Consider the following 26,878-nt stretch of genomic DNA (forward strand, 5'->3'; position numbering starts at 1 on the left):
CCATTTCACTCTCTCGCTGAAACCACAACAGTGACAGCCCAACTCTTCCCCTCCCTGTGAAATCAGAGTAATGACAGCCTCAAATTGCCTCCTCTCTGTTACACCACAGCAATGTCAGGCCCAGAGTTCCTCTGTCTAGGACACCATAGAAGTGTGAGCTCCAATTTAATCTTTTCTGGGTCACCACAACAATGACAGCTCCAATGTTACGCACTCACTGATACAACAGCAGTGAGAGCCCAAATTTCCCCCTCTCTGTGACAACACAGCAGGGAGAGGCCTAATTTCCTCCTCTCTGTGACACCACAGCAATATCAGAGCCAGTGTTACCCTATCTGTGACATCATAGCAGTGTGAGCTCCAAAGTGCTCCTCTCTGTGACACCACAGCAATGACAGGCCCAAATTTCCTCTTCTCCGTCACACCACAACAGCAGTGACAGCACCTATTTCTTCATCTCTTCCAGCACAGAAGTGAGAGCCCCAAAGTTCCACTCGCTGTGACCGCAGTGCAGTCACACACCAAATTTCCTCCTTTCTCTGACTCCACGGCAGTGACAGTTCCACTCTTCCATTCCCTGTGACACCAGGGCAGTCACATGCCCAATTTCCTCCTCCTCTGTGACTCCAGAGCAGGGAGAGCTCCAGTGTTCCTCTCTCTGTGACAACACAGCAGTGACAGCTCCAATGTTCCCGTCTCTGGGACACCAGAGCAGTGTGAGCCCCAAAGTTCCACTCTCTGGGACAGCAGTGCAGCCACAGCCCAAAATTGCTCCTGTCTGTGAAACGACAGCAATTTTAGGCCCAGGATTACCCTGTTGGAGACACCATAGCAGTTAGAGCCCAACTTTACCACTCTCTGTGACACCAGAGCAGTGAGGGCCCAAATTTCCTCTTCTCTGGGACACCACAGCAATGTCAGAGCCACTGTAACCCGACCTGTGACATCATAGCAGTGTGAGCTCCAACATTCTCCTCTCCATGACAGCACAGCAATGACAGGCCCAGTGTTTCCCTCTCTCAGACACCACAACAGTGACAGCTCCAATATTCCCGTCTCCGTGACACCACAGCAGGGACAGCCAAAAAGTTGCCCACTCTGTGAAACCAGAGAGGTGACAGCCAAAATTGCCTCCTCTCTGTCAAACCACACCAATGTCAGGCCCAGTGTTCTACTCTCTGACACCACAGCAGCGACAACACCGCTGTTTCTCTCTCAGTGACACCACAGCAGTGAGAGCCCCAAAGTTCCGCTCTCGGTGACAGCAGTGCACTCCGAGTCCCAGTATTCCCCTGTCTGTAACATCACAGCTCTAACTACCTCCATTTCATTCTCTCGCTGTAACCACAACAGTGACAGCCCGACTCTTCCCCTCTCTGTGAAATCACAGTAATGACAGCCCCAAATTGCCTCCTCTCTGTTACACCACAGCAATGTCAGGCCCAGAGTTCCTCTGTCTAGGACACCATAGAAGTGTGAGCTCCAATTTAATCCTCACTGGGACACCACAACAATGACAGCCCCAGTGTTATGCCCTCACTGATACAACAGCAGTGAGAGCCCAAATTTCCCCCTCTCTGTGACAACACAGCAGGGAGAGGCCTAATTTCCTCCTCTCTGTGACACCACAGCAATATCAGAGCCAGTGTTACCCTATCTGTGACATCATAGCAGTGTGAGCTCCAAAGTGCTCCTCTCTGTGACACCACAGCAATGACAGGCCCAAATTTCCTCTTCTCCCTCACACCACAACAGCAGTGACAGCACCTATTTCTTCATCTCTTCCAGCACAGAAGTGAGAGCCCCAAAGTTCCACTCGCTGTGACCGCAGTGCAGTCACACACCAAATTTCCTCCTTTCTCTGACTCCACGGCAGTGACAGTTCCACTCTTCCATTCCCTGTGACACCAGGGCAGTCACATGCCCAATTTCCTCCTCCTCTGTGACTCCAGAGCAGGGAGAGCTCCAGTGTTCCTCTCTCTGTGACAACACAGCAGTGACAGCTCCAATGTTCCCGTCTCTGGGACACCAGAGCAGTGTGAGCCCCAAAGTTCCACTCTCTGGGACAGCAGTGCAGCCACAGCCCAAAATTGCTCCTGTCTGTGAAACGACAGCAATTTTAGGCCCAGGATTACCCTGTTGGAGACACCATAGCAGTTAGAGCCCAACTTTACCACTCTCTGTGACACCAGAGCAGTGAGGGCCCAAATTTCCTCTTCTCTGGGACACCACAGCAATGTCAGAGCCACTGTAACCCGACCTGTGACATCATAGCAGTGTGAGCTCCAACATTCTCCTCTCCATGACAGCACAGCAATGACAGGCCCAGTGTTTCCCTCTCTCAGACACCACAACAGTGACAGCTCCAATATTCCCGTCTCCGTGACACCACAGCAGGGACAGCCAAAAAGTTGCCCACTCTGTGAAACCAGAGAGGTGACAGCCAAAATTGCCTCCTCTCTGTCAAACCACACCAATGTCAGGCCCAGTGTTCTACTCTCTGACACCACAGCAGCGACAACACCGCTGTTTCTCTCTCAGTGACACCACAGCAGTGAGAGCCCCAAAGTTCCGCTCTCGGTGACAGCAGTGCACTCCGAGTCCCAGTATTCCCCTGTCTGTAACATCACAGCTCTAACTACCTCCATTTCATTCTCTCGCTGTAACCACAACAGTGACAGCCCGACTCTTCCCCTCTCTGTGAAATCACAGTAATGACAGCCCCAAATTGCCTCCTCTCTGTTACACCACAGCAATGTCAGGCCCAGAGTTCCTCTGTCTAGGACACCATAGAAGTGTGAGCTCCAATTTAATCCTCACTGGGACACCACAACAATGACAGCCCCAGTGTTATGCCCTCACTGATACAACAGCAGTGAGAGCCCAAATTTCCCCCTCTCTGTGACAACACAGCAGGGAGAGGCCTAATTTCCTCCTCTCTGTGACACCACAGCAATATCAGAGCCAGTGTTACCCTATCTATGACATCATAGCAGTGTGAGCTCCAAAGTGCTCCTCTCTGTGACACCACAGCAATGACAGGCCCAAATTTCCTCTTCTCCGTCACACCACAACAGCAGTGACAGCACCTATTTCTTCATCTCTTCCAGCACAGAAGTGAGAGCCCCAAAGTTCCACTCGCTGTGACCGCAGTGCAGTCACACACCAAATTTCCTCCTTTCTCTGACTCCACGGCAGTGACAGCCCCACTCTTCCATTCCCTGTGACACCAGGGCAGTCACATGCCCAATTTCCTCCTCCTCTGTGACTCCAGAGCAGGGAGAGCTCCAGTGTTCCTCTCTCTCTGTGAAAACACAGCAGTGACAGCTCCAATGTCCCCGTCTCTAGGACACCAGAGCAGTGTGAGCCCCAAAGTTCCACTCTCTGGGACAGCAGTGCAGCCACAGCCCAAAATTGCTCCTCTCTGTGAAACGACAGCAATTTTAGGCCCAGGATTACCCTGTTGGAGACACCATAGCAGTTAGAGCCCAACTTTCCCCCTCTCTGTGACACCAGAGCAGTGAGGGCCCAAATTTCCTCTTCTCTGGGACACCACAGCAATGTCAGAGCCACTGTTACCCTACCTGTGACATCATAGCAGTGTGAGCTCCAACGTGCTCCTCTCCATGACAGCACAACAATGACAGGCCCAGTGTTTCCCTCTCTCAGACACCACAGCAGTGACAGCTCCAATATTCCCGTCTCTGGGACACCACAGCAGGGACAGCCAAAAGTTGCCCTCTCTGTGAAACCAGAGAGGTGACAGCCAAAATTGCCTCCTCTCTGGGAAACCACACCAATGTCAGGCCCAGTGTTCCACTCTCTGACACCACAGCAGCGACAACACCGTTGTTTCTCTCTCTGTGACACCACAGCAGTGAGAGCCCCAAAGTTCCGCTCTCGGTGACAGCAGTGCACTCCGAGTCCCAGTATTCCCCTGTCTGTAACATCACAGCTCTAACTACCTCCATTTCACTCTCTCGCTGAAACCACAGCAGTGACAGCCCAACTCTTCCCCTCTCTGTGAAATCACAGTAATGACAGCCCCAAATTGCCTCCTCTCTGTTACACCACAGCAATGTCAGGCCCAGAGTTCCTCTGTCTAGGACACCATAGAAGTGTGAGCTCCAATTTAATCTTCTCTGGGTCACCACAACAATGACAGCTCCAATGTTACGCACTCACTGATACAACAGCAGTGAGAGCCCAAATTTCCCCCTCTCTGTGACAACACAGCAGGGAGAGGCCTAATTTCCTCCTCTCTGTGACACCACAGCAATATCAGAGCCAGTGTTACCCTATCTGTGACATCATAGCAGTGTGAGCTCCAAAGTGCTCCTCTCTGTGACACCACAGCAATGACAGGCCCAAATTTCCTCTTCTCCGTCACACCACAACAGCAGTGACAGCACCTATTTCTTCATCTCTTCCAGCACAGAAGTGAGAGCCCCAAAGTTCCACTCGCTGTGACCGCAGTGCAGTCACACACCAAATTTCCTCCTTTCTCTGACTCCACGGCAGTGACAGCCCCACTCTTCCATTCCCTGTGACACCAGGGCAGTCACATGCCCAATTTCCTCCTCCTCTGTGACTCCAGAGCAGGGAGAGCTCCAGTGTTCCTCTCTCTGTGACAACACAGCAGTGACAGCTCCAATGTCCCCGTCTCTAGGATACCAGAGCAGTGTGAGCCCCAAAGTTCCACTCTCTGGGACAGCAGTGCAGCCACAGCCCAAAATTGCTCCTGTCTGTGAAACGACAGCAATTTTAGGCCCAGGATTACCCTGTTGGAGACACCATAGCAGTTAGAGCCCAACTTTCCCCCACTCTGTGACACCAGAGCAGTGAGGGCCCAAATTTCCTCTTCTCTGGGACACCACAGCAATGTCAGAGCCACTGTTACCCTACCTGTGACATCATAGCAGTGTGAGCTCCAATGTGCTCCTCACCATGACAGCACAGCAATGACAGGCCCAGTGTTTCCCTCTCTCAGACACCACAGCAGTGACAGCTCCAATATTCCCGTCTCCGTGACACCACAGCAGGGACAGCCAAAAGTTGCCCTCTCTGTGAAACCAGAGAGGTGACAGCCAAAATTGCCTCGTCTCTGGGAAACCACACCAATGTCAGGCCCAGTGTTCCACTCTCTGACACCACAGCAGCGACAACACCGTTGTTTCTCTCTCTGTGACACCACAGCAGTGAGAGCCCCAAAGTTCCGCTCTCGGTGACAGCAGTGCACTCCGAGTCCCAGTATTCCCCTGTCTGTAACATCACAGCTCTAACTACCTCCATTTTATTCTCTCGCTGTAACCACAACAGTGACAGCCCGACTCTTCCCCTCTCTGTGAAATCAGAGTAATGACAGCCCCAAATTGCCTCCTCTCTGTTACACCACAGCAATGTCAGGCCCAGAGTTCCTCTGTCTAGGACACCATAGAAGTGTGAGCTCCAATTTAATCCTCACTGCGACACCACAACAATGACAGCCCCAGTGTTATGCCCTCACTGATACAACAGCAGTGAGAGCCCAAATTTCCCCCTCTCTGTGACAACACAGCAGGAAGAGGCCTAATTTCCTCCTCTCTGTGACAACACAGCAATATCAGAACCAGTGTTACCCTATCTGTGACATCATAGCAGTGTGAGCTCCAAAGTGCTCCTCTCTGTGACACCACAGCAATGACAGGCCCAAATTTCCTCTTCTCCGTCACACCACAACAGCAGTGACAGCACCTATTTCTTCATCTCTTCCACCACAGAAGTGAGAGCCCCAAAGTTCCACTCGCTGTGACCGCAGTGCAGTCACACACCAAATTTCCTCCTTTCTCTGACTCCACGGCAGTGACAGTTCCACTCTTCCATTCCCTGTGACACCAGGGCAGTCACATGCCCAATTTCCTCCTCCTCTGTGACTCCAGAGCAGGGAGAGCTCCAGTGTTCCTCTCTCTGTGACAACACAGCAGTGACAGCTCCAATGTTCCCGTCTCTGGGACACCAGAGCAGTGTGAGCCCCAAAGTTCCACTCTCTGGGACAGCAGTGCAGCCACAGCCCAAAATTGCTCCTGTCTGTGAAACGACAGCAATTTTAGGCCCAGGATTACCCTGTTGGAGACACCATAGCAGTTAGAGCCCAACTTTACCACTCTCTGTGACACCAGAGCAGTGAGGGCCCAAATTTCCTCTTCTCTGGGACACCACAGCAATGTCAGAGCCACTGTAACCCGACCTGTGACATCATAGCAGTGTGAGCTCCAACATTCTCCTCTCCATGACAGCACAGCAATGACAGGCCCAGTGTTTCCCTCTCTCAGACACCACAACAGTGACAGCTCCAATATTCCCGTCTCCGTGACACCACAGCAGGGACAGCCAAAAAGTTGCCCACTCTGTGAAACCAGAGAGGTGACAGCCAAAATTGCCTCCTCTCTGTCAAACCACACCAATGTCAGGCCCAGTGTTCTACTCTCTGACACCACAGCAGCGACAACACCGCTGTTTCTCTCTCAGTGACACCACAGCAGTGAGAGCCCCAAAGTTCCGCTCTCGGTGACAGCAGTGCACTCCGAGTCCCAGTATTCCCCTGTCTGTAACATCACAGCTCTAACTACCTCCATTTCATTCTCTCGCTGTAACCACAACAGTGACAGCCCGACTCTTCCCCTCTCTGTGAAATCACAGTAATGACAGCCCCAAATTGCCTCCTCTCTGTTACACCACAGCAATGTCAGGCCCAGAGTTCCTCTGTCTAGGACACCATAGAAGTGTGAGCTCCAATTTAATCCTCACTGGGACACCACAACAATGACAGCCCCAGTGTTATGCCCTCACTGATACAACAGCAGTGAGAGCCCAAATTTCCCCCTCTCTGTGACAACACAGCAGGGAGAGGCCTAATTTCCTCCTCTCTGTGACACCACAGCAATATCAGAGCCAGTGTTACCCTATCTGTGACATCATAGCAGTGTGAGCTCCAAAGTGCTCCTCTCTGTGACACCACAGCAATGACAGGCCCAAATTTCCTCTTCTCCCTCACACCACAACAGCAGTGACAGCACCTATTTCTTCATCTCTTCCAGCACAGAAGTGAGAGCCCCAAAGTTCCACTCGCTGTGACCGCAGTGCAGTCACACACCAAATTTCCTCCTTTCTCTGACTCCACGGCAGTGACAGTTCCACTCTTCCATTCCCTGTGACACCAGGGCAGTCACATGCCCAATTTCCTCCTCCTCTGTGACTCCAGAGCAGGGAGAGCTCCAGTGTTCCTCTCTCTGTGACAACACAGCAGTGACAGCTCCAATGTTCCCGTCTCTGGGACACCAGAGCAGTGTGAGCCCCAAAGTTCCACTCTCTGGGACAGCAGTGCAGCCACAGCCCAAAATTGCTCCTGTCTGTGAAACGACAGCAATTTTAGGCCCAGGATTACCCTGTTGGAGACACCATAGCAGTTAGAGCCCAACTTTACCACTCTCTGTGACACCAGAGCAGTGAGGGCCCAAATTTCCTCTTCTCTGGGACACCACAGCAATGTCAGAGCCACTGTAACCCGACCTGTGACATCATAGCAGTGTGAGCTCCAACATTCTCCTCTCCATGACAGCACAGCAATGACAGGCCCAGTGTTTCCCTCTCTCAGACACCACAACAGTGACAGCTCCAATATTCCCGTCTCCGTGACACCACAGCAGGGACAGCCAAAAAGTTGCCCACTCTGTGAAACCAGAGAGGTGACAGCCAAAATTGCCTCCTCTCTGTCAAACCACACCAATGTCAGGCCCAGTGTTCTACTCTCTGACACCACAGCAGCGACAACACCGCTGTTTCTCTCTCAGTGACACCACAGCAGTGAGAGCCCCAAAGTTCCGCTCTCGGTGACAGCAGTGCACTCCGAGTCCCAGTATTCCCCTGTCTGTAACATCACAGCTCTAACTACCTCCATTTCATTCTCTCGCTGTAACCACAACAGTGACAGCCCGACTCTTCCCCTCTCTGTGAAATCACAGTAATGACAGCCCCAAATTGCCTCCTCTCTGTTACACCACAGCAATGTCAGGCCCAGAGTTCCTCTGTCTAGGACACCATAGAAGTGTGAGCTCCAATTTAATCCTCACTGGGACACCACAACAATGACAGCCCCAGTGTTATGCCCTCACTGATACAACAGCAGTGAGAGCCCAAATTTCCCCCTCTCTGTGACAACACAGCAGGGAGAGGCCTAATTTCCTCCTCTCTGTGACACCACAGCAATATCAGAGCCAGTGTTACCCTATCTATGACATCATAGCAGTGTGAGCTCCAAAGTGCTCCTCTCTGTGACACCACAGCAATGACAGGCCCAAATTTCCTCTTCTCCGTCACACCACAACAGCAGTGACAGCACCTATTTCTTCATCTCTTCCAGCACAGAAGTGAGAGCCCCAAAGTTCCACTCGCTGTGACCGCAGTGCAGTCACACACCAAATTTCCTCCTTTCTCTGACTCCACGGCAGTGACAGCCCCACTCTTCCATTCCCTGTGACACCAGGGCAGTCACATGCCCAATTTCCTCCTCCTCTGTGACTCCAGAGCAGGGAGAGCTCCAGTGTTCCTCTCTCTCTGTGAAAACACAGCAGTGACAGCTCCAATGTCCCCGTCTCTAGGACACCAGAGCAGTGTGAGCCCCAAAGTTCCACTCTCTGGGACAGCAGTGCAGCCACAGCCCAAAATTGCTCCTCTCTGTGAAACGACAGCAATTTTAGGCCCAGGATTACCCTGTTGGAGACACCATAGCAGTTAGAGCCCAACTTTCCCCCTCTCTGTGACACCAGAGCAGTGAGGGCCCAAATTTCCTCTTCTCTGGGACACCACAGCAATGTCAGAGCCACTGTTACCCTACCTGTGACATCATAGCAGTGTGAGCTCCAACGTGCTCCTCTCCATGACAGCACAACAATGACAGGCCCAGTGTTTCCCTCTCTCAGACACCACAGCAGTGACAGCTCCAATATTCCCGTCTCTGGGACACCACAGCAGGGACAGCCAAAAGTTGCCCTCTCTGTGAAACCAGAGAGGTGACAGCCAAAATTGCCTCCTCTCTGGGAAACCACACCAATGTCAGGCCCAGTGTTCCACTCTCTGACACCACAGCAGCGACAACACCGTTGTTTCTCTCTCTGTGACACCACAGCAGTGAGAGCCCCAAAGTTCCGCTCTCGGTGACAGCAGTGCACTCCGAGTCCCAGTATTCCCCTGTCTGTAACATCACAGCTCTAACTACCTCCATTTCACTCTCTCGCTGAAACCACAGCAGTGACAGCCCAACTCTTCCCCTCTCTGTGAAATCACAGTAATGACAGCCCCAAATTGCCTCCTCTCTGTTACACCACAGCAATGTCAGGCCCAGAGTTCCTCTGTCTAGGACACCATAGAAGTGTGAGCTCCAATTTAATCTTCTCTGGGTCACCACAACAATGACAGCTCCAATGTTACGCACTCACTGATACAACAGCAGTGAGAGCCCAAATTTCCCCCTCTCTGTGACAACACAGCAGGGAGAGGCCTAATTTCCTCCTCTCTGTGACACCACAGCAATATCAGAGCCAGTGTTACCCTATCTGTGACATCATAGCAGTGTGAGCTCCAAAGTGCTCCTCTCTGTGACACCACAGCAATGACAGGCCCAAATTTCCTCTTCTCCGTCACACCACAACAGCAGTGACAGCACCTATTTCTTCATCTCTTCCAGCACAGAAGTGAGAGCCCCAAAGTTCCACTCGCTGTGACCGCAGTGCAGTCACACACCAAATTTCCTCCTTTCTCTGACTCCACGGCAGTGACAGCCCCACTCTTCCATTCCCTGTGACACCAGGGCAGTCACATGCCCAATTTCCTCCTCCTCTGTGACTCCAGAGCAGGGAGAGCTCCAGTGTTCCTCTCTCTGTGACAACACAGCAGTGACAGCTCCAATGTCCCCGTCTCTAGGATACCAGAGCAGTGTGAGCCCCAAAGTTCCACTCTCTGGGACAGCAGTGCAGCCACAGCCCAAAATTGCTCCTGTCTGTGAAACGACAGCAATTTTAGGCCCAGGATTACCCTGTTGGAGACACCATAGCAGTTAGAGCCCAACTTTCCCCCACTCTGTGACACCAGAGCAGTGAGGGCCCAAATTTCCTCTTCTCTGGGACACCACAGCAATGTCAGAGCCACTGTTACCCTACCTGTGACATCATAGCAGTGTGAGCTCCAATGTGCTCCTCACCATGACAGCACAGCAATGACAGGCCCAGTGTTTCCCTCTCTCAGACACCACAGCAGTGACAGCTCCAATATTCCCGTCTCCGTGACACCACAGCAGGGACAGCCAAAAGTTGCCCTCTCTGTGAAACCAGAGAGGTGACAGCCAAAATTGCCTCGTCTCTGGGAAACCACACCAATGTCAGGCCCAGTGTTCCACTCTCTGACACCACAGCAGCGACAACACCGTTGTTTCTCTCTCTGTGACACCACAGCAGTGAGAGCCCCAAAGTTCCGCTCTCGGTGACAGCAGTGCACTCCGAGTCCCAGTATTCCCCTGTCTGTAACATCACAGCTCTAACTACCTCCATTTTATTCTCTCGCTGTAACCACAACAGTGACAGCCCGACTCTTCCCCTCTCTGTGAAATCAGAGTAATGACAGCCCCAAATTGCCTCCTCTCTGTTACACCACAGCAATGTCAGGCCCAGAGTTCCTCTGTCTAGGACACCATAGAAGTGTGAGCTCCAATTTAATCCTCACTGCGACACCACAACAATGACAGCCCCAGTGTTATGCCCTCACTGATACAACAGCAGTGAGAGCCCAAATTTCCCCCTCTCTGTGACAACACAGCAGGAAGAGGCCTAATTTCCTCCTCTCTGTGACAACACAGCAATATCAGAACCAGTGTTACCCTATCTGTGACATCATAGCAGTGTGAGCTCCAAAGTGCTCCTCTCTGTGACACCACAGCAATGACAGGCCCAAATTTCCTCTTCTCCGTCACACCACAACAGCAGTGACAGCACCTATTTCTTCATCTCTTCCACCACAGAAGTGAGAGCCCCAAAGTTCCACTCGCTGTGACCGCAGTGCAGTCACACACCAAATTTCCTCCTTTCTCTGACTCCACGGCAGTGACAGTTCCACTCTTCCATTCCCTGTGACACCAGGGCAGTCACATGCCCAATTTCCTCCTCCTCTGTGACTCCAGAGCAGGGAGAGCTCCAGTGTTCCTCTCTCTGTGACAACACAGCAGTGACAGCTCCAATGTTCCCGTCTCTGGGACACCAGAGCAGTGTGAGCCCCAAAGTTCCACTCTCTGGGACAGCAGTGCAGCCACAGCCCAAAATTGCTCCTGTCTGTGAAACGACAGCAATTTTAGGCCCAGGATTACCCTGTTGGAGACACCATAGCAGTTAGAGCCCAACTTTACCACTCTCTGTGACACCAGAGCAGTGAGGGCCCAAATTTCCTCTTCTCTGGGACACCACAGCAATGTCAGAGCCACTGTAACCCGACCTGTGACATCATAGCAGTGTGAGCTCCAACATTCTCCTCTCCATGACAGCACAGCAATGACAGGCCCAGTGTTTCCCTCTCTCAGACACCACAACAGTGACAGCTCCAATATTCCCGTCTCCGTGACACCACAGCAGGGACAGCCAAAAAGTTGCCCACTCTGTGAAACCAGAGAGGTGACAGCCAAAATTGCCTCCTCTCTGTCAAACCACACCAATGTCAGGCCCAGTGTTCTACTCTCTGACACCACAGCAGCGACAACACCGCTGTTTCTCTCTCAGTGACACCACAGCAGTGAGAGCCCCAAAGTTCCGCTCTCGGTGACAGCAGTGCACTCCGAGTCCCAGTATTCCCCTGTCTGTAACATCACAGCTCTAACTACCTCCATTTCATTCTCTCGCTGTAACCACAACAGTGACAGCCCGACTCTTCCCCTCTCTGTGAAATCACAGTAATGACAGCCCCAAATTGCCTCCTCTCTGTTACACCACAGCAATGTCAGGCCCAGAGTTCCTCTGTCTAGGACACCATAGAAGTGTGAGCTCCAATTTAATCCTCACTGGGACACCACAACAATGACAGCCCCAGTGTTATGCCCTCACTGATACAACAGCAGTGAGAGCCCAAATTTCCCCCTCTCTGTGACAACACAGCAGGGAGAGGCCTAATTTCCTCCTCTCTGTGACACCACAGCAATATCAGAGCCAGTGTTACCCTATCTGTGACATCATAGCAGTGTGAGCTCCAAAGTGCTCCTCTCTGTGACACCACAGCAATGACAGGCCCAAATTTCCTCTTCTCCGTCACACCACAACAGCAGTGACAGCACCTATTTCTTCATCTCTTCCACCACAGAAGTGAGAGCCCCAAAGTTCCACTCGCTGTGACCGCAGTGCAGTCACACACCAAATTTCCTCCTTTCTCTGACTCCACGGCAGTGACAGCCCCACTCTTCCATTCCCTGTGACACCAGGGCAGTCACATGCCCAATTTCCTCCTCCTCTGTGACTCCAGAGCAGGGAGAGCTCCAGTGTTCCTCTCTCTCTGTGAAAACACAGCAGTGACAGCTCCAATGTCCCCGTCTCTAGGACACCAGAGCAGTGTGAGCCCCAAAGTTCCACTCTCTGGGACAGCAGTGCAGCCACAGCCCAAAATTGCTCCTCTCTGTGAAACGACAGCAATTTTAGGCCCAGGATTACCCTGTTGGAGACACCGTCGCAGTTAGAGCCCAACTTTCCCCCTCTCTGTGACACCAGAGCAGTGAGGGCCCAAATTTCCTCTTCTCTGGGACACCACAGCAATGTCAGAGCCACTGTTACCCTACCTGTGACATCATAGCAGTGTGAGCTCCAACGTGCTCCTCTCCATGACAGCACAGCAATGACAGGCCCAGTGTTTCCCTCTCTCAGACACCACAGCAGTGACAGCTCCAATATTCCCGTCTCTGGGACACCACAGCAGGGACAGCCAAAAGTTGCCCTCTCTGTGAAACCAGAGAGGTGACAGCCAAAATTGCCTCCTCTCTGGGAAACCACACCAATGTCAGGCCCAGTGTTCCACTCTCTGACACCACAGCAGCGACAACACCGCTGTTTCTCTCTCTGTGACACCACAGCAGTGAGAGCCCCAAAGTTCCGCTCTCGGTGACAGCAGTGCACTCCGAGTCCCAGTATTCCCCTGTCTGTAACATCACAGCTCTAACTACCTCCATTTCACTCTCTCGCTGAAACCACAACAGTGACAGCCCAACTCTTCCCCTCCCTGTGAAATCAGAGTAATGACAGCCTCAAATTGCCTCCTCTCTGTTACACCACAGCAATGTCAGGCCCAGAGTTCCTCTGTCTAGGACACCATAGAAGTGTGAGCTCCAATTTAATCTTTTCTGGGTCACCACAACAATGACAGCTCCAATGTTACGCACTCACTGATACAACAGCAGTGAGAGCCCAAATTTCCCCCTCTCTGTGACAACACAGCAGGGAGAGGCCTAATTTCCTCCTCTCTGTGACACCACAGCAATATCAGAGCCAGTGTTACCCTATCTGTGACATCATAGCAGTGTGAGCTCCAAAGTGCTCCTCTCTGTGACACCACAGCAATGACAGGCCCAAATTTCCTCTTCTCCGTCACACCACAACAGCAGTGACAGCACCTATTTCTTCATCTCTTCCAGCACAGAAGTGAGAGCCCCAAAGTTCCACTCGCTGTGACCGCAGTGCAGTCACACACCAAATTTCCTCCTTTCTCTGACTCCACGGCAGTGACAGTTCCACTCTTCCATTCCCTGTGACACCAGGGCAGTCACATGCCCAATTTCCTCCTCCTCTGTGACTCCAGAGCAGGGAGAGCTCCAGTGTTCCTCTCTCTGTGACAACACAGCAGTGACAGCTCCAATGTTCCCGTCTCTGGGACACCAGAGCAGTGTGAGCCCCAAAGTTCCACTCTCTGGGACAGCAGTGCAGCCACAGCCCAAAATTGCTCCTGTCTGTGAAACGACAGCAATTTTAGGCCCAGGATTACCCTGTTGGAGACACCATAGCAGTTAGAGCCCAACTTTACCACTCTCTGTGACACCAGAGCAGTGAGGGCCCAAATTTCCTCTTCTCTGGGACACCACAGCAATGTCAGAGCCACTGTAACCCGACCTGTGACATCATAGCAGTGTGAGCTCCAACATTCTCCTCTCCATGACAGCACAGCAATGACAGGCCCAGTGTTTCCCTCTCTCAGACACCACAGCAGTGACAGCTCCAATATTCCCGTCTCCGTGACACCACAGCAGGGACAGCCAAAAGTTGCCCTCTCTGTGAAACCAGAGAGGTGACAGCCAAAATTGCCTCGTCTCTGGGAAACCACACCAATGTCAGGCCCAGTGTTCCACTCTCTGACACCACAGCAGCGACAACACCGTTGTTTCTCTCTCTGTGACACCACAGCAGTGAGAGCCCCAAAGTTCCGCTCTCGGTGACAGCAGTGCACTCCGAGTCCCAGTATTCCCCTGTCTGTAACATCACAGCTCTAACTACCTCCATTTTATTCTCTCGCTGTAACCACAACAGTGACAGCCCGACTCTTCCCCTCTCTGTGAAATCACAGTAATGACAGCCCCAAATTGCCTCCTCTCTGTTACACCACAGCAATGTCAGGCCCAGAGTTCCTCTGTCTAGGACACCATAGAAGTGTGAGCTCCAATTTAATCCTCACTGCGACACCACAACAATGACAGCCCCAGTGTTACGCACTCACTGATACAACAGCAGTGAGAGCCCAAATTTCCCCCTCTCTGTGACAACACAGCAGGGAGAGGCCTAATTTCCTCCTCTCTGTGACACCACAGCAATATCAGAGCCAGTGTTACCCTATCTGTGACATCATAGCAGTGTGAGCTCCAAAGTGCTCCTCTCTGTGACACCACAGCAATGACAGGCCCAAATTTCCTCTTCTCCCTCACACCACAACAGCAGTGACAGCACCTATTTCTTCATCTCTTCCAGCACAGAAGTGAGAGCCCCAAAGTTCCACTCGCTGTGACCGCAGTGCAGTCACACACCAAATTTCCTCCTTTCTCTGACTCCACGGCAGTGACAGCCCCACTCTTCCATTCCCTGTGACACCAGGGCAGTCACATGCCCAATTTCCTCCTCCTCTGTGACTCCAGAGCAGGGAGAGCTCCAGTGTTCCTCTCTCTCTGTGAAAACACAGCAGTGACAGCTCCAATGTCCCCGTCTCTAGGACACCAGAGCAGTGTGAGCCCCAAAGTTCCACTCTCTGGGACAGCAGTGCAGCCACAGCCCAAAATTGCTCCTGTCTGTGAAACGACAGCAATTTTAGGCCCAGGATTACCCTGTTGGAGACACCATAGCAGTTAGAGCCCAACTTTCCCCCTCTCTGTGACACCAGAGCAGTGAGGGCCCAAATTTCCTCTTCTCTGGGACACCACAGCAATGTCAGAGCCACTGTTACCCTACCTGTGACATCATAGCAGTGTGAGCTCCAACGTGCTCCTCTCCATGACAGCACAGCAATGACAGGCCCAGTGTTTCCCTCTCTCAGACACCACAGCAGTGACAGCTCCAATATTCCCGTCTCTGGGACACCACAGCAGGGACAGCCAAAAGTTGCCCTCTCTGTGAAACCAGAGAGGTGACAGCCAAAATTGCCTCCTCTCTGGGAAACCACACCAATGTCAGGCCCAGTGTTCCACTCTCTGACACCACAGCAGCGACAACACCGCTGTTTCTCTCTCTGTGACACCACAGCAGTGAGAGCCCCAAAGTTCCGCTCTCGGTGACAGCAGTGCACTCCGAGTCCCAGTATTCCCCTGTCTGTAACATCACAGCTCTAACTACCTCCATTTCACTCTCTCGCTGAAACCACAACAGTGACAGCCCAACTCTTCCCCTCCCTGTGAAATCAGAGTAATGACAGCCTCAAATTGCCTCCTCTCTGTTACACCACATCAATGTCAGGCCCAGAGTTCCTCTGTCTAGGACACCATAGAAGTGTGAGCTCCAATTTAATCTTTTCTGGGTCACCACAACAATGACAGCTCCAATGTTACGCACTCACTGATACAACAGCAGTGAGAGCCCAAATTTCCCCCTCTCTGTGACAACACAGCAGGGAGAGGCCTAATTTCCTCCTCTCTGTGACACCACAGCAATATCAGAGCCAGTGTTACCCTATCTGTGACATCATAGCAGTGTGAGCTCCAAAGTGCTCCTCTCTGTGACACCACAGCAATGACAGGCCCAAATTTCCTCTTCTCCCTCACACCACAACAGCAGTGACAGCACCTATTTCTTCATCTCTTCCAGCACAGAAGTGAGAGCCCCAAAGTTCCACTCGCTGTGACCGCAGTGCAGTCACACACCAAATTTCCTCCTTTCTCTGACTCCACGGCAGTGACAGCCCCACTCTTTCATTCCCTGTGACACCAGGGCAGTCACATGCCCAATTTCCTCCTCCTCTGTGACTCCAGAGCAGGGAGAGCTCCAGTGTTCCTCTCTCTGTGACAACACAGCAGTGACAGCTCCAATGTCCCCGTCTCTAGGATACCAGAGCAGTGTGAGCCCCAAAGTTCCACTCTCTGGGACAGCAGTGCAGCCACAGCCCAAAATTGCTCCTGTCTGTGAAACGACAGCAATTTTAGGCCCAGGATTACCCTGTTGGAGACACCATAGCAGTTAGAGCCCAACTTTACCACTCTCTGTGACACCAGAGCAGTGAGGGCCCAAATTTCCTCTTCTCTGGGACACCACAGCAATGTCAGAGCCACTGTAACCCGACCTGTGACATCATAGCAGTGTGAGCTCCAACATTCTCCTCTCCATGACAGCACAGCAATGACAGGCCCAGTGTTTCCCTCTCTCAGACACCACAACAGTGACAGCTCCAATATTCCCGTCTCCGTGACACCACAGCAGGGACAGCCAAAAAGTTGCCCACTCTGTGAAACCAGAGAGGTGACAGCCAAAATTGCCTCCTCTCTGTCAAACCACACCAATGTCAGGCCCAGTGTTCTACTCTCTGACACCACAGCAGCGACAACACCGCTGTTTCTCTCTCAGTGACACCACAGCAGTGAGAGCCCCAAAGTTCCGCTCTCGGTGACAGCAGTGCACTCCGAGTCCCAGTATTCCCCTGTCTGTAACATCACAGCTCTAACTACCTCCATTTCATTCTCTCACTGTAACCACAACAGTGACAGCCCGACTCTTCCCCTCTCTGTGAAATCACAGTAATGACAGCCCCAAATTGCCTCCTCTCTGTTACACCACAGCAATGTCAGGCCCAGAGTTCCTCTGTCTAGGACACCATAGAAGTGTGAGCTCCAATTTAATCCTCACTGGGACACCACAACAATGACAGCCCCAGTGTTATGCCCTCACTGATACAACAGCAGTGAGAGCCCAAATTTCCCCCTCTCTGTGACAACACAGCAGGGAGAGGCCTAATTTCCTCCTCTCTGTGACACCACAGCAATATCAGAGCCAGTGTTACCCTATCTGTGACATCATAGCAGTGTGAGCTCCAAAGTGCTCCTCTCTGTGACACCACAGCAATGACAGGCCCAAATTTCCTCTTCTCCGTCACACCACAACAGCAGTGACAGCACCTATTTCTTCATCTCTTCCAGCACAGAAGTGAGAGCCCCAAAGTTCCACTCGCTGTGACCGCAGTGCAGTCACACACCAAATTTCCTCCTTTCTCTGACTCCACGGCAGTGACAGCCCCACTCTTCCATTCCCTGTGACACCAGGGCAGTCACATGCCCAATTTCCTCCTCCTCTGTGACTCCAGAGCAGGGAGAGCTCCAGTGTTCCTCTCTCTCTGTGAAAACACAGCAGTGACAGCTCCAATGTCCCCGTCTCTAGGACACCAGAGCAGTGTGAGCCCCAAAGTTCCACTCTCTGGGACAGCAGTGCAGCCACAGCCCAAAATTGCTCCTCTCTGTGAAACGACAGCAATTTTAGGCCCAGGATTACCCTGTTGGAGACACCGTCGCAGTTAGAGCCCAACTTTCCCCCTCTCTGTGACACCAGAGCAGTGAGGGCCCAAATTTCCTCTTCTCTGGGACACCACAGCAATGTCAGAGCCACTGTTACCCTACCTGTGACATCATAGCAGTGTGAGCTCCAACGTGCTCCTCTCCATGACAGCACAGCAATGACAGGCCCAGTGTTTCCCTCTCTCAGACACCACAGCAGTGACAGCTCCAATATTCCCGTCTCTGGGACACCACAGCAGGGACAGCCAAAAGTTGCCCTCTCTGTGAAACCAGAGAGGTGACAGCCAAAATTGCCTCCTCTCTGGGAAACCACACCAATGTCAGGCCCAGTGTTCCACTCTCTGACACCACAGCAGCGACAACACCGCTGTTTCTCTCTCTGTGACACCACAGCAGTGAGAGCCCCAAAGTTCCGCTCTCGGTGACAGCAGTGCACTCCGAGTCCCAGTATTCCCCTGTCTGTAACATCACAGCTCTAACTACCTCCATTTCACTCTCTCGCTGAAACCACAACAGTGACAGCCCAACTCTTCCCCTCCCTGTGAAATCAGAGTAATGACAGCCTCAAATTGCCTCCTCTCTGTTACACCACAGCAATGTCAGGCCCAGAGTTCCTCTGTCTAGGACACCATAGAAGTGTGAGCTCCAATTTAATCTTTTCTGGGTCACCACAACAATGACAGCTCCAATGTTACGCACTCACTGATACAACAGCAGTGAGAGCCCAAATTTCCCCCTCTCTGTGACAACACAGCAGGGAGAGGCCTAATTTCCTCCTCTCTGTTACACCACAGCAATATCAGAGCCAGTGTTACCCTATCTGTGACATCATAGCAGTGTGAGCTCCAAAGTGCTCCTCTCTGTGACACCACAGCAATGACAGGCCCAAATTTCCTCTTCTCCCTCACACCACAACCGCAGTGACAGCACCTATTTCTTCATCTCTTCCAGCACAGAAGTGAGAGCCCCAAAGTTCCACTCGCTGTGACCGCAGTGCAGTCACACACCAAATTTCCTCCTTTCTCTGACTCCACGGCAGTGACAGCCCCACTCTTCCATTCCCTGTGACACCAGGGCAGTCACATGCCCAATTTCCTCCTCCTCTGTGACTCCAGAGCAGGGAGAGCTCCAGTGTTCCTCTCTCTGTGACAACACAGCAGTGACAGCTCCAATGTCCCCGTCTCTAGGATACCAGAGCAGTGTGAGCCCCAAAGTTCCACTCTCTGGGACAGCAGTGCAGCCACAGCCCAAAATTGCTCCTGTCTGTGAAACGACAGCAATTTTAGGCCCAGGATTACCCTGTTGGAGACACCATAGCAGTTAGAGCCCAACTTTCCCCCACTCTGTGACACCAGAGCAGTGAGGGCCCAAATTTCCTCTTCTCTGGGACACCACAGCAATGTCAGAGCCACTGTTACCCTACCTGTGACATCATAGCAGTGTGAGCTCCAACGTGCTCCTCACCATGACAGCACAGCAATGACAGGCCCAGTGTTTCCCTCTCTCAGACACCACAGCAGTGACAGCTCCAATATTCCCGTCTCCGTGACACCACAGCAGGGACAGCCAAAAGTTGCCCTCTCTGTGAAACCAGAGAGGTGACAGCCAAAATTGCCTCGTCTCTGGGAAACCACACCAATGTCAGGCCCAGTGTTCCACTCTCTGACACCACAGCAGCGACAACACCGCTGTTTCTCTCTCTGTGACACCACAGCAGTGAGAGCCCCAAAGTTCCGCTCTCGGTGACAGCAGTGCACTCCGAGTCCCAGTATTCCCCTGTCTGTAACATCACAGCTCTAACTACCTCCATTTCATTCTCTCGCTGTAACCACAACAGTGACAGCCCGACTCTTCCCCTCTCTGTGAAATCAGAGTAATGACAGCCCCAAATTGCCTCCTCTCTGTTACACCACAGCAATGTCAGGCCCAGAGTTCCTCTGTCTAGGACACCATAGAAGTGTGAGCTCCAATTTAATCCTCACTGCGACACCACAACAATGACAGCCCCAGTGTTATGCCCTCACTGATACAACAGCAGTGAGAGCCCAAATTTCCCCCTCTCTGTGACAACACAGCAGGAAGAGGCCTAATTTCCTCCTCTCTGTGACAACACAGCAATATCAGAACCAGTGTTACCCTATCTGTGACATCATAGCAGTGTGAGCTCCAAAGTGCTCCTCTCTGTGACACCACAGCAATGACAGGCCCAAATTTCCTCTTCTCCGTCACACCACAACAGCAGTGACAGCACCTATTTCTTCATCTCTTCCACCACAGAAGTGAGAGCCCCAAAGTTCCACTCGCTGTGACCGCAGTGCAGTCACACACCAAATTTCCTCCTTTCTCTGACTCCACGGCAGTGACAGTTCCACTCTTCCATTCCCTGTGACACCAGGGCAGTCACATGCCCAATTTCCTCCTCCTCTGTGACTCCAGAGCAGGGAGAGCTCCAGTGTTCCTCTCTCTGTGACAACACAGCAGTGACAGCTCCAATGTTCCCGTCTCTGGGACACCAGAGCAGTGTGAGCCCCAAAGTTCCACTCTCTGGGACAGCAGTGCAGCCACAGCCCAAAATTGCTCCTGTCTGTGAAACGACAGCAATTTTAGGCCCAGGATTACCCTGTTGGAGACACCATAGCAGTTAGAGCCCAACTTTCCCCCTCTCTGTGACACCAGAGCAGTGAGGGCCCAAATTTCCTCTTCTCTGGGACACCACAGCAATGTCAGAGCCACTGTAACCCGACCTGTGACATCATAGCAGTGTGAGCTCCAACATTCTCCTCTCCATGACAGCACAGCAATGACAGGCCCAGTGTTTCCCTCTCTCAGACACCACAACAGTGACAGCTCCAATATTCCCGTCTCCGTGACACCACAGCAGGGACAGCCAAAAAGTTGCCCACTCTGTGAAACCAGAGAGGTGACAGCCAAAATTGCCTCCTCTCTGTCAAACCACACCAATGTCAGGCCCAGTGTTCTACTCTCTGACACCACAGCAGCGACAACACCGCTGTTTCTCTCTCTGTGACACCACAGCAGTGAGAGCCCCAAAGTTCCGCTCTCGGTGACAGCAGTGCACTCCGAGTCCCAGTATTCCCCTGTCTGTAACATCACAGCTCTAACTACCTCCATTTCATTCTCTCGCTGTAACCACAACAGTGACAGCCCGACTCTTCCCCTCTCTGTGAAATCACAGTAATGACAGCCCCAAATTGCCTCCTCTCTGTTACACCACAGCAATGTCAGGCCCAGAGTTCCTCTGTCTAGGACACCATAGAAGTGTGAGCTCCAATTTAATCCTCACTGGGACACCACAACAATGACAGCCCCAGTGTTATGCCCTCACTGATACAACAGCAGTGAGAGCCCAAATTTCCCCCTCTCTGTGACAACACAGCAGGGAGAGGCCTAATTTCCTCCTCTCTGTGACACCACAGCAATATCAGAGCCAGTGTTACCCTATCTGTGACATCATAGCAGTGTGAGCTCCAAAGTGCTCCTCTCTGTGACACCACAGCAATGACAGGCCCAAATTTCCTCTTCTCCGTCACACCACAACAGCAGTGACAGCACCTATTTCTTCATCTCTTCCAGCACAGAAGTGAGAGCCCCAAAGTTCCACTCGCTGTGACCGCAGTGCAGTCACACACCAAATTTCCTCCTTTCTCTGACTCCACGGCAGTGACAGCCCCACTCTTCCATTCCCTGTGACACCAGGGCAGTCACATGCCCAATTTCCTCCTCCTCTGTGACTCCAGAGCAGGGAGAGCTCCAGTGTTCCTCTCTCTCTGTGAAAACACAGCAGTGACAGCTCCAATGTCCCCGTCTCTAGGACACCAGAGCAGTGTGAGCCCCAAAGTTCCACTCTCTGGGACAGCAGTGCAGCCACAGCCCAAAATTGCTCCTCTCTGTGAAACGACAGCAATTTTAGGCCCAGGATTACCCTGTTGGAGACACCATAGCAGTTAGAGCCCAACTTTCCCCCTCTCTGTGACACCAGAGCAGTGAGGGCCCAAATTTCCTCTTCTCTGGGACACCACAGCAATGTCAGAGCCACTGTTACCCTACCTGTGACATCATAGCAGTGTGAGCTCCAACGTGCTCCTCTCCATGACAGCACAGCAATGACAGGCCCAGTGTTTCCCTCTCTCAGACACCACAGCAGTGACAGCTCCAATATTCCCGTCTCTGGGACACCACAGCAGGGACAGCCAAAAAGTTGCCCTCTCTGTGAAACCAGAGAGGTGACAGCCAAAATTGCCTCCTCTCTGGGAAACCACACCAATGTCAGGCCCAGTGTTCCACTCTCTGACACCACAGCAGCGACAACACCGCTGTTTCTCTCTCTGTGACACCACAGCAGTGAGAGCCCCAAAGTTCCGCTCTCGGTGACAGCAGTGCACTCCGAGTCCCAGTATTCCCCTGTCTGTAACATCACAGCTCTAACTACCTCCATTTCACTCTCTCGCTGAAACCACAACAGTGACAGCCCAACTCTTCCCCTCCCTGTGAAATCAGAGTAATGACAGCCTCAAATTGCCTCCTCTCTGTTACACCACAGCAATGTCAGGCCCAGAGTTCCTCTGTCTAGAACACCATAGAAGTGTGAGCTCCAATTTAATCTTTTCTGGGTCACCACAACAATGACAGCTCCAATGTTACGCACTCACTGATACAACAGCAGTGAGAGCCCAAATTTCCCCCTCTCTGTGACAACACAGCAGGGAGAGGCCTAATTTCCTCCTCTCTGTGACACCACAGCAATATCAGAGCCAGTGTTACCCTATCTGTGACATCATAGCAGTGTGAGCTCCAAAGTGCTCCTCTCTGTGACACCACAGCAATGACAGGCCCAAATTTCCTCTTCTCCGTCACACCACAACAGCAGTGACAGCACCTATTTCTTCATCTCTTCCAGCACAGAAGTGAGAGCCCCAAAGTTCCACTCGCTGTGACCGCAGTGCAGTCACACACCAAATTTCCTCCTTTCTCTGACTCCACGGCAGTGACAGTTCCACTCTTCCATTCCCTGTGACACCAGGGCAGTCACATGCCCAATTTCCTCCTCCTCTGTGACTCCAGAGCAGGGAGAGCTCCAGTGTTCCTCTCTCTGTGACAACACAGCAGTGACAGCTCCAATGTTCCCGTCTCTGGGACACCAGAGCAGTGTGAGCCCCAAAGTTCCACTCTCTGGGACAGCAGTGCAGCCACAGCCCAAAATTGCTCCTGTCTGTGAAACGACAGCAATTTTAGGCCCAGGATTACCCTGTTGGAGACACCATAGCAGTTAGAGCCCAACTTTACCACTCTCTGTGACACCAGAGCAGTGAGGGCCCAAATTTCCTCTTCTCTGGGACACCACAGCAATGTCAGAGCCACTGTAACCCGACCTGTGACATCATAGCAGTGTGAGCTCCAACATTCTCCTCTCCATGACAGCACAGCAATGACAGGCCCAGTGTTTCCCTCTCTCAGACACCACAACAGTGACAGCTCCAATATTCCCGTCTCCGTGACACCACAGCAGGGACAGCCAAAAAGTTGCCCACTCTGTGAAACCAGAGAGGTGACAGCCAAAATTGCCTCCTCTCTGTCAAACCACACCAATGTCAGGCCCAGTGTTCTACTCTCTGACACCACAGCAGCGACAACACCGCTGTTTCTCTCTCTGTGACACCACAGCAGTGAGAGCCCCAAAGTTCCGCTCTCGGTGACAGCAGTGCACTCCGAGTCCCAGTATTCCCCTGTCTGTAACATCACAGCTCTAACTACCTCCATTTCATTCTCTCGCTGTAACCACAACAGTGACAGCCCGACTCTTCCCCTCTCTGTGAAATCACAGTAATGACAGCCCCAAATTGCCTCCTCTCTGTTACACCACAGCAATGTCAGGCCCAGAGTTCCTCTGTCTAGGACACCATAGAAGTGTGAGCTCCAATTTAATCCTCACTGGGACACCACAACAATGACAGCCCCAGTGTTATGCCCTCACTGATACAACAGCAGTGAGAGCCCAAATTTCCCCCTCTCTGTGACAACACAGCAGGGAGAGGCCTAATTTCCTCCTCTCTGTGACACCACAGCAATATCAGAGCCAGTGTTACCCTATCTGTGACATCATAGCAGTCTGAGCTCCAAAGTGCTCCTCTCTGTGACACCACAGCAATGACAGGCCCAAATTTCCTCTTCTCCGTCACACCACAACAGCAGTGACAGCACCTATTTCTTCATCTCTTCCACCACAGAAGTGAGAGCCCCAAAGTTCCACTCGCTGTGACCGCAGTGCAGTCACACACCAAATTTCCTCCTTTCTCTGACTCCACGGCAGTGACAGCCCCACTCTTCCATTCCCTGTGACACCAGGGCAGTCACATGCCCAATTTCCTCCTCCTCTGTGACTCCAGAGCAGGGAGAGCTCCAGTGTTCCTCTCTCTCTGTGAAAACACAGCAGTGACAGCTCCAATGTCCCCGTCTCTAGGACACCAGAGCAGTGTGAGCCCCAAAGTTCCACTCTCTGGGACAGCAGTGCAGCCACAGCCCAAAATTGCTCCTCTCTGTGAAACGACAGCAATTTTAGGCCCAGGATTACCCTGTTGGAGACACCATAGCAGTTAGAGCCCAACTTTCCCCCTCTCTGTGACACCAGAGCAGTGAGGGCCCAAATTTCCTCTTCTCTGGGACACCACAGCAATGTCAGAGCCACTGTTACCCTACCTGTGACATCATAGCAGTGTGAGCTCCAACGTGCTCCTCTCCATGACAGCACAGCAATGACAGGCCCAGTGTTTCCCTCTCTCAGACACCACAGCAGTGACAGCTCCAATATTCCCGTCTCTGGGACACCACAGCAGGGACAGCCAAAAGTTGCCCTCTCTGTGAAACCAGAGAGGTGACAGCCAAAATTGCCTCCTCTCTGGGAAACCACACCAATGTCAGGCCCAGTGTTCCACTCTCTGACACCACAGCAGCGACAACACCGCTGTTTCTCTCTCTGTGACACCACAGCAGTGAGAGCCCCAAAGTTCCACTCTCGGTGACAGCAGTGCACTCCGAGTCCCAGTATTCCCCTGTCTGTAACATCACAGCTCTAACTACCTCCATTTCACTCTCTCGCTGAAACCACAACAGTGACAGCCCAACTCTTCCCCTCCCTGTGAAATCAGAGTAATGACAGCCTCAAATTGCCTCCTCTCTGTTACACCACAGCAATGTCAGGCCCAGAGTTCCTCTGTCTAGGACACCATAGAAGTGTGAGCTCCAATTTAATCTTTTCTGGGTCACCACAACAATGACAGCTCCAATGTTACGCACTCACTGATACAACAGCAGTGAGAGCCCAAATTTCCCCCTCTCTGTGACAACACAGCAGGGAGAGGCCTAATTTCCTCCTCTCTGTGACACCACAGCAATATCAGAGCCAGTGTTACCCTATCTGTGACATCATAGCAGTGTGAGCTCCAAAGTGCTCCTCTCTGTGACACCACAGCAATGACAGGCCCAAATTTCCTCTTCTCCGTCACACCACAACAGCAGTGACAGCACCTATTTCTTCATCTCTTCCAGCACAGAAGTGAGAGCCCCAAAGTTCCACTCGCTGTGACCGCAGTGCAGTCACACACCAAATTTCCTCCTTTCTCTGACTCCACGGCAGTGACAGCCCCACTCTTCCATTCCCTGTGACACCAGGGCAGTCACATGCCCAATTTCCTCCTCCTCTGTGACTCCAGAGCAGGGAGAGCTCCAGTGTTGCTCTCTCTGTGACAACACAGCAGTGACAGCTCCAATGTCCCCGTCTCTAGGATACCAGAGCAGTGTGAGCCCCAAAGTTCCACTCTCTGGGACAGCAGTGCAGCCACAGCCCAAAATTGCTCCTGTCTGTGAAACGACAGCAATTTTAGGCCCAGGATTACCCTGTTGGAGACACCATAGCAGTTAGAGCCCAACTTTCCCCCTCTCTGTGACACCAGAGCAGTGAGGGCCCAAATTTCCTCTTCTCTGGGACACCACAGCAATGTCAGAGCCACTGTAACCCGACCTGTGACATCATAGCAGTGTGAGCTCCAACATTCTCCTCTCCATGACAGCACAGCAATGACAGGCCCAGTGTTTCCCTCTCTCAGACACCACAACAGTGACAGCTCCAATATTCCCGTCTCCGTGACACCACAGCAGGGACAGCCAAAAAGTTGCCCACTCTGTGAAACCAGAGAGGTGACAGCCAAAATTGCCTCCTCTCTGTCAAACCACACCAATGTCAGGCCCAGTGTTCTACTCTCTGACACCACAGCAGCGACAACACCGCTGTTTCTCTCTCAGTGACACCACAGCAGTGAGAGCCCCAAAGTTCCGCTCTCGGTGACAGCAGTGCACTCCAAGTCCCAGTATTCCCCTGTCTGTAACATCACAGCTCTAACTACCTCCATTTCATTCTCTTGCTGTAACCACAACAGTGACAGCCCGACTCTTCCCCTCTCTGTGAAATCACAGTAATGACAGCCCCAAATTGCCTCCTCTCTGTTACACCACAGCAATGTCAGGCCCAGAGTTCCTCTGTCTAGGACACCATAGAAGTGTGAGCTCCAATTTAATCCTCACTGGGACACCACAACAATGACAGCTCCAATGTTACGCACTCACTGATACAACAGCAGTGAGAGCCCAAATTTCCCCCTCTCTGTGACAACACAGCAGGGAGAGGCCTAATTTCCTCCTCTCTGTGACACCACAGCAATATCAGAGCCAGTGTTACCCTATCTGTGACATCATAGCAGTGTGAGCTCCAAAGTGCTCCTCTCTGTGACACCACAGCAATGACAGGCCCAAATTTCCTCTTCTCCGTCACACCACAACAGC

The sequence above is a fragment of the Cyanistes caeruleus genome, unplaced genomic scaffold (genome assembly GCF_971803275.1).
Source record: "Cyanistes caeruleus unplaced genomic scaffold, bCyaCae1.hap1.1 HAP1_SCAFFOLD_11, whole genome shotgun sequence".
NCBI lineage: Eukaryota > Metazoa > Chordata > Aves > Passeriformes > Paridae > Cyanistes > Cyanistes caeruleus.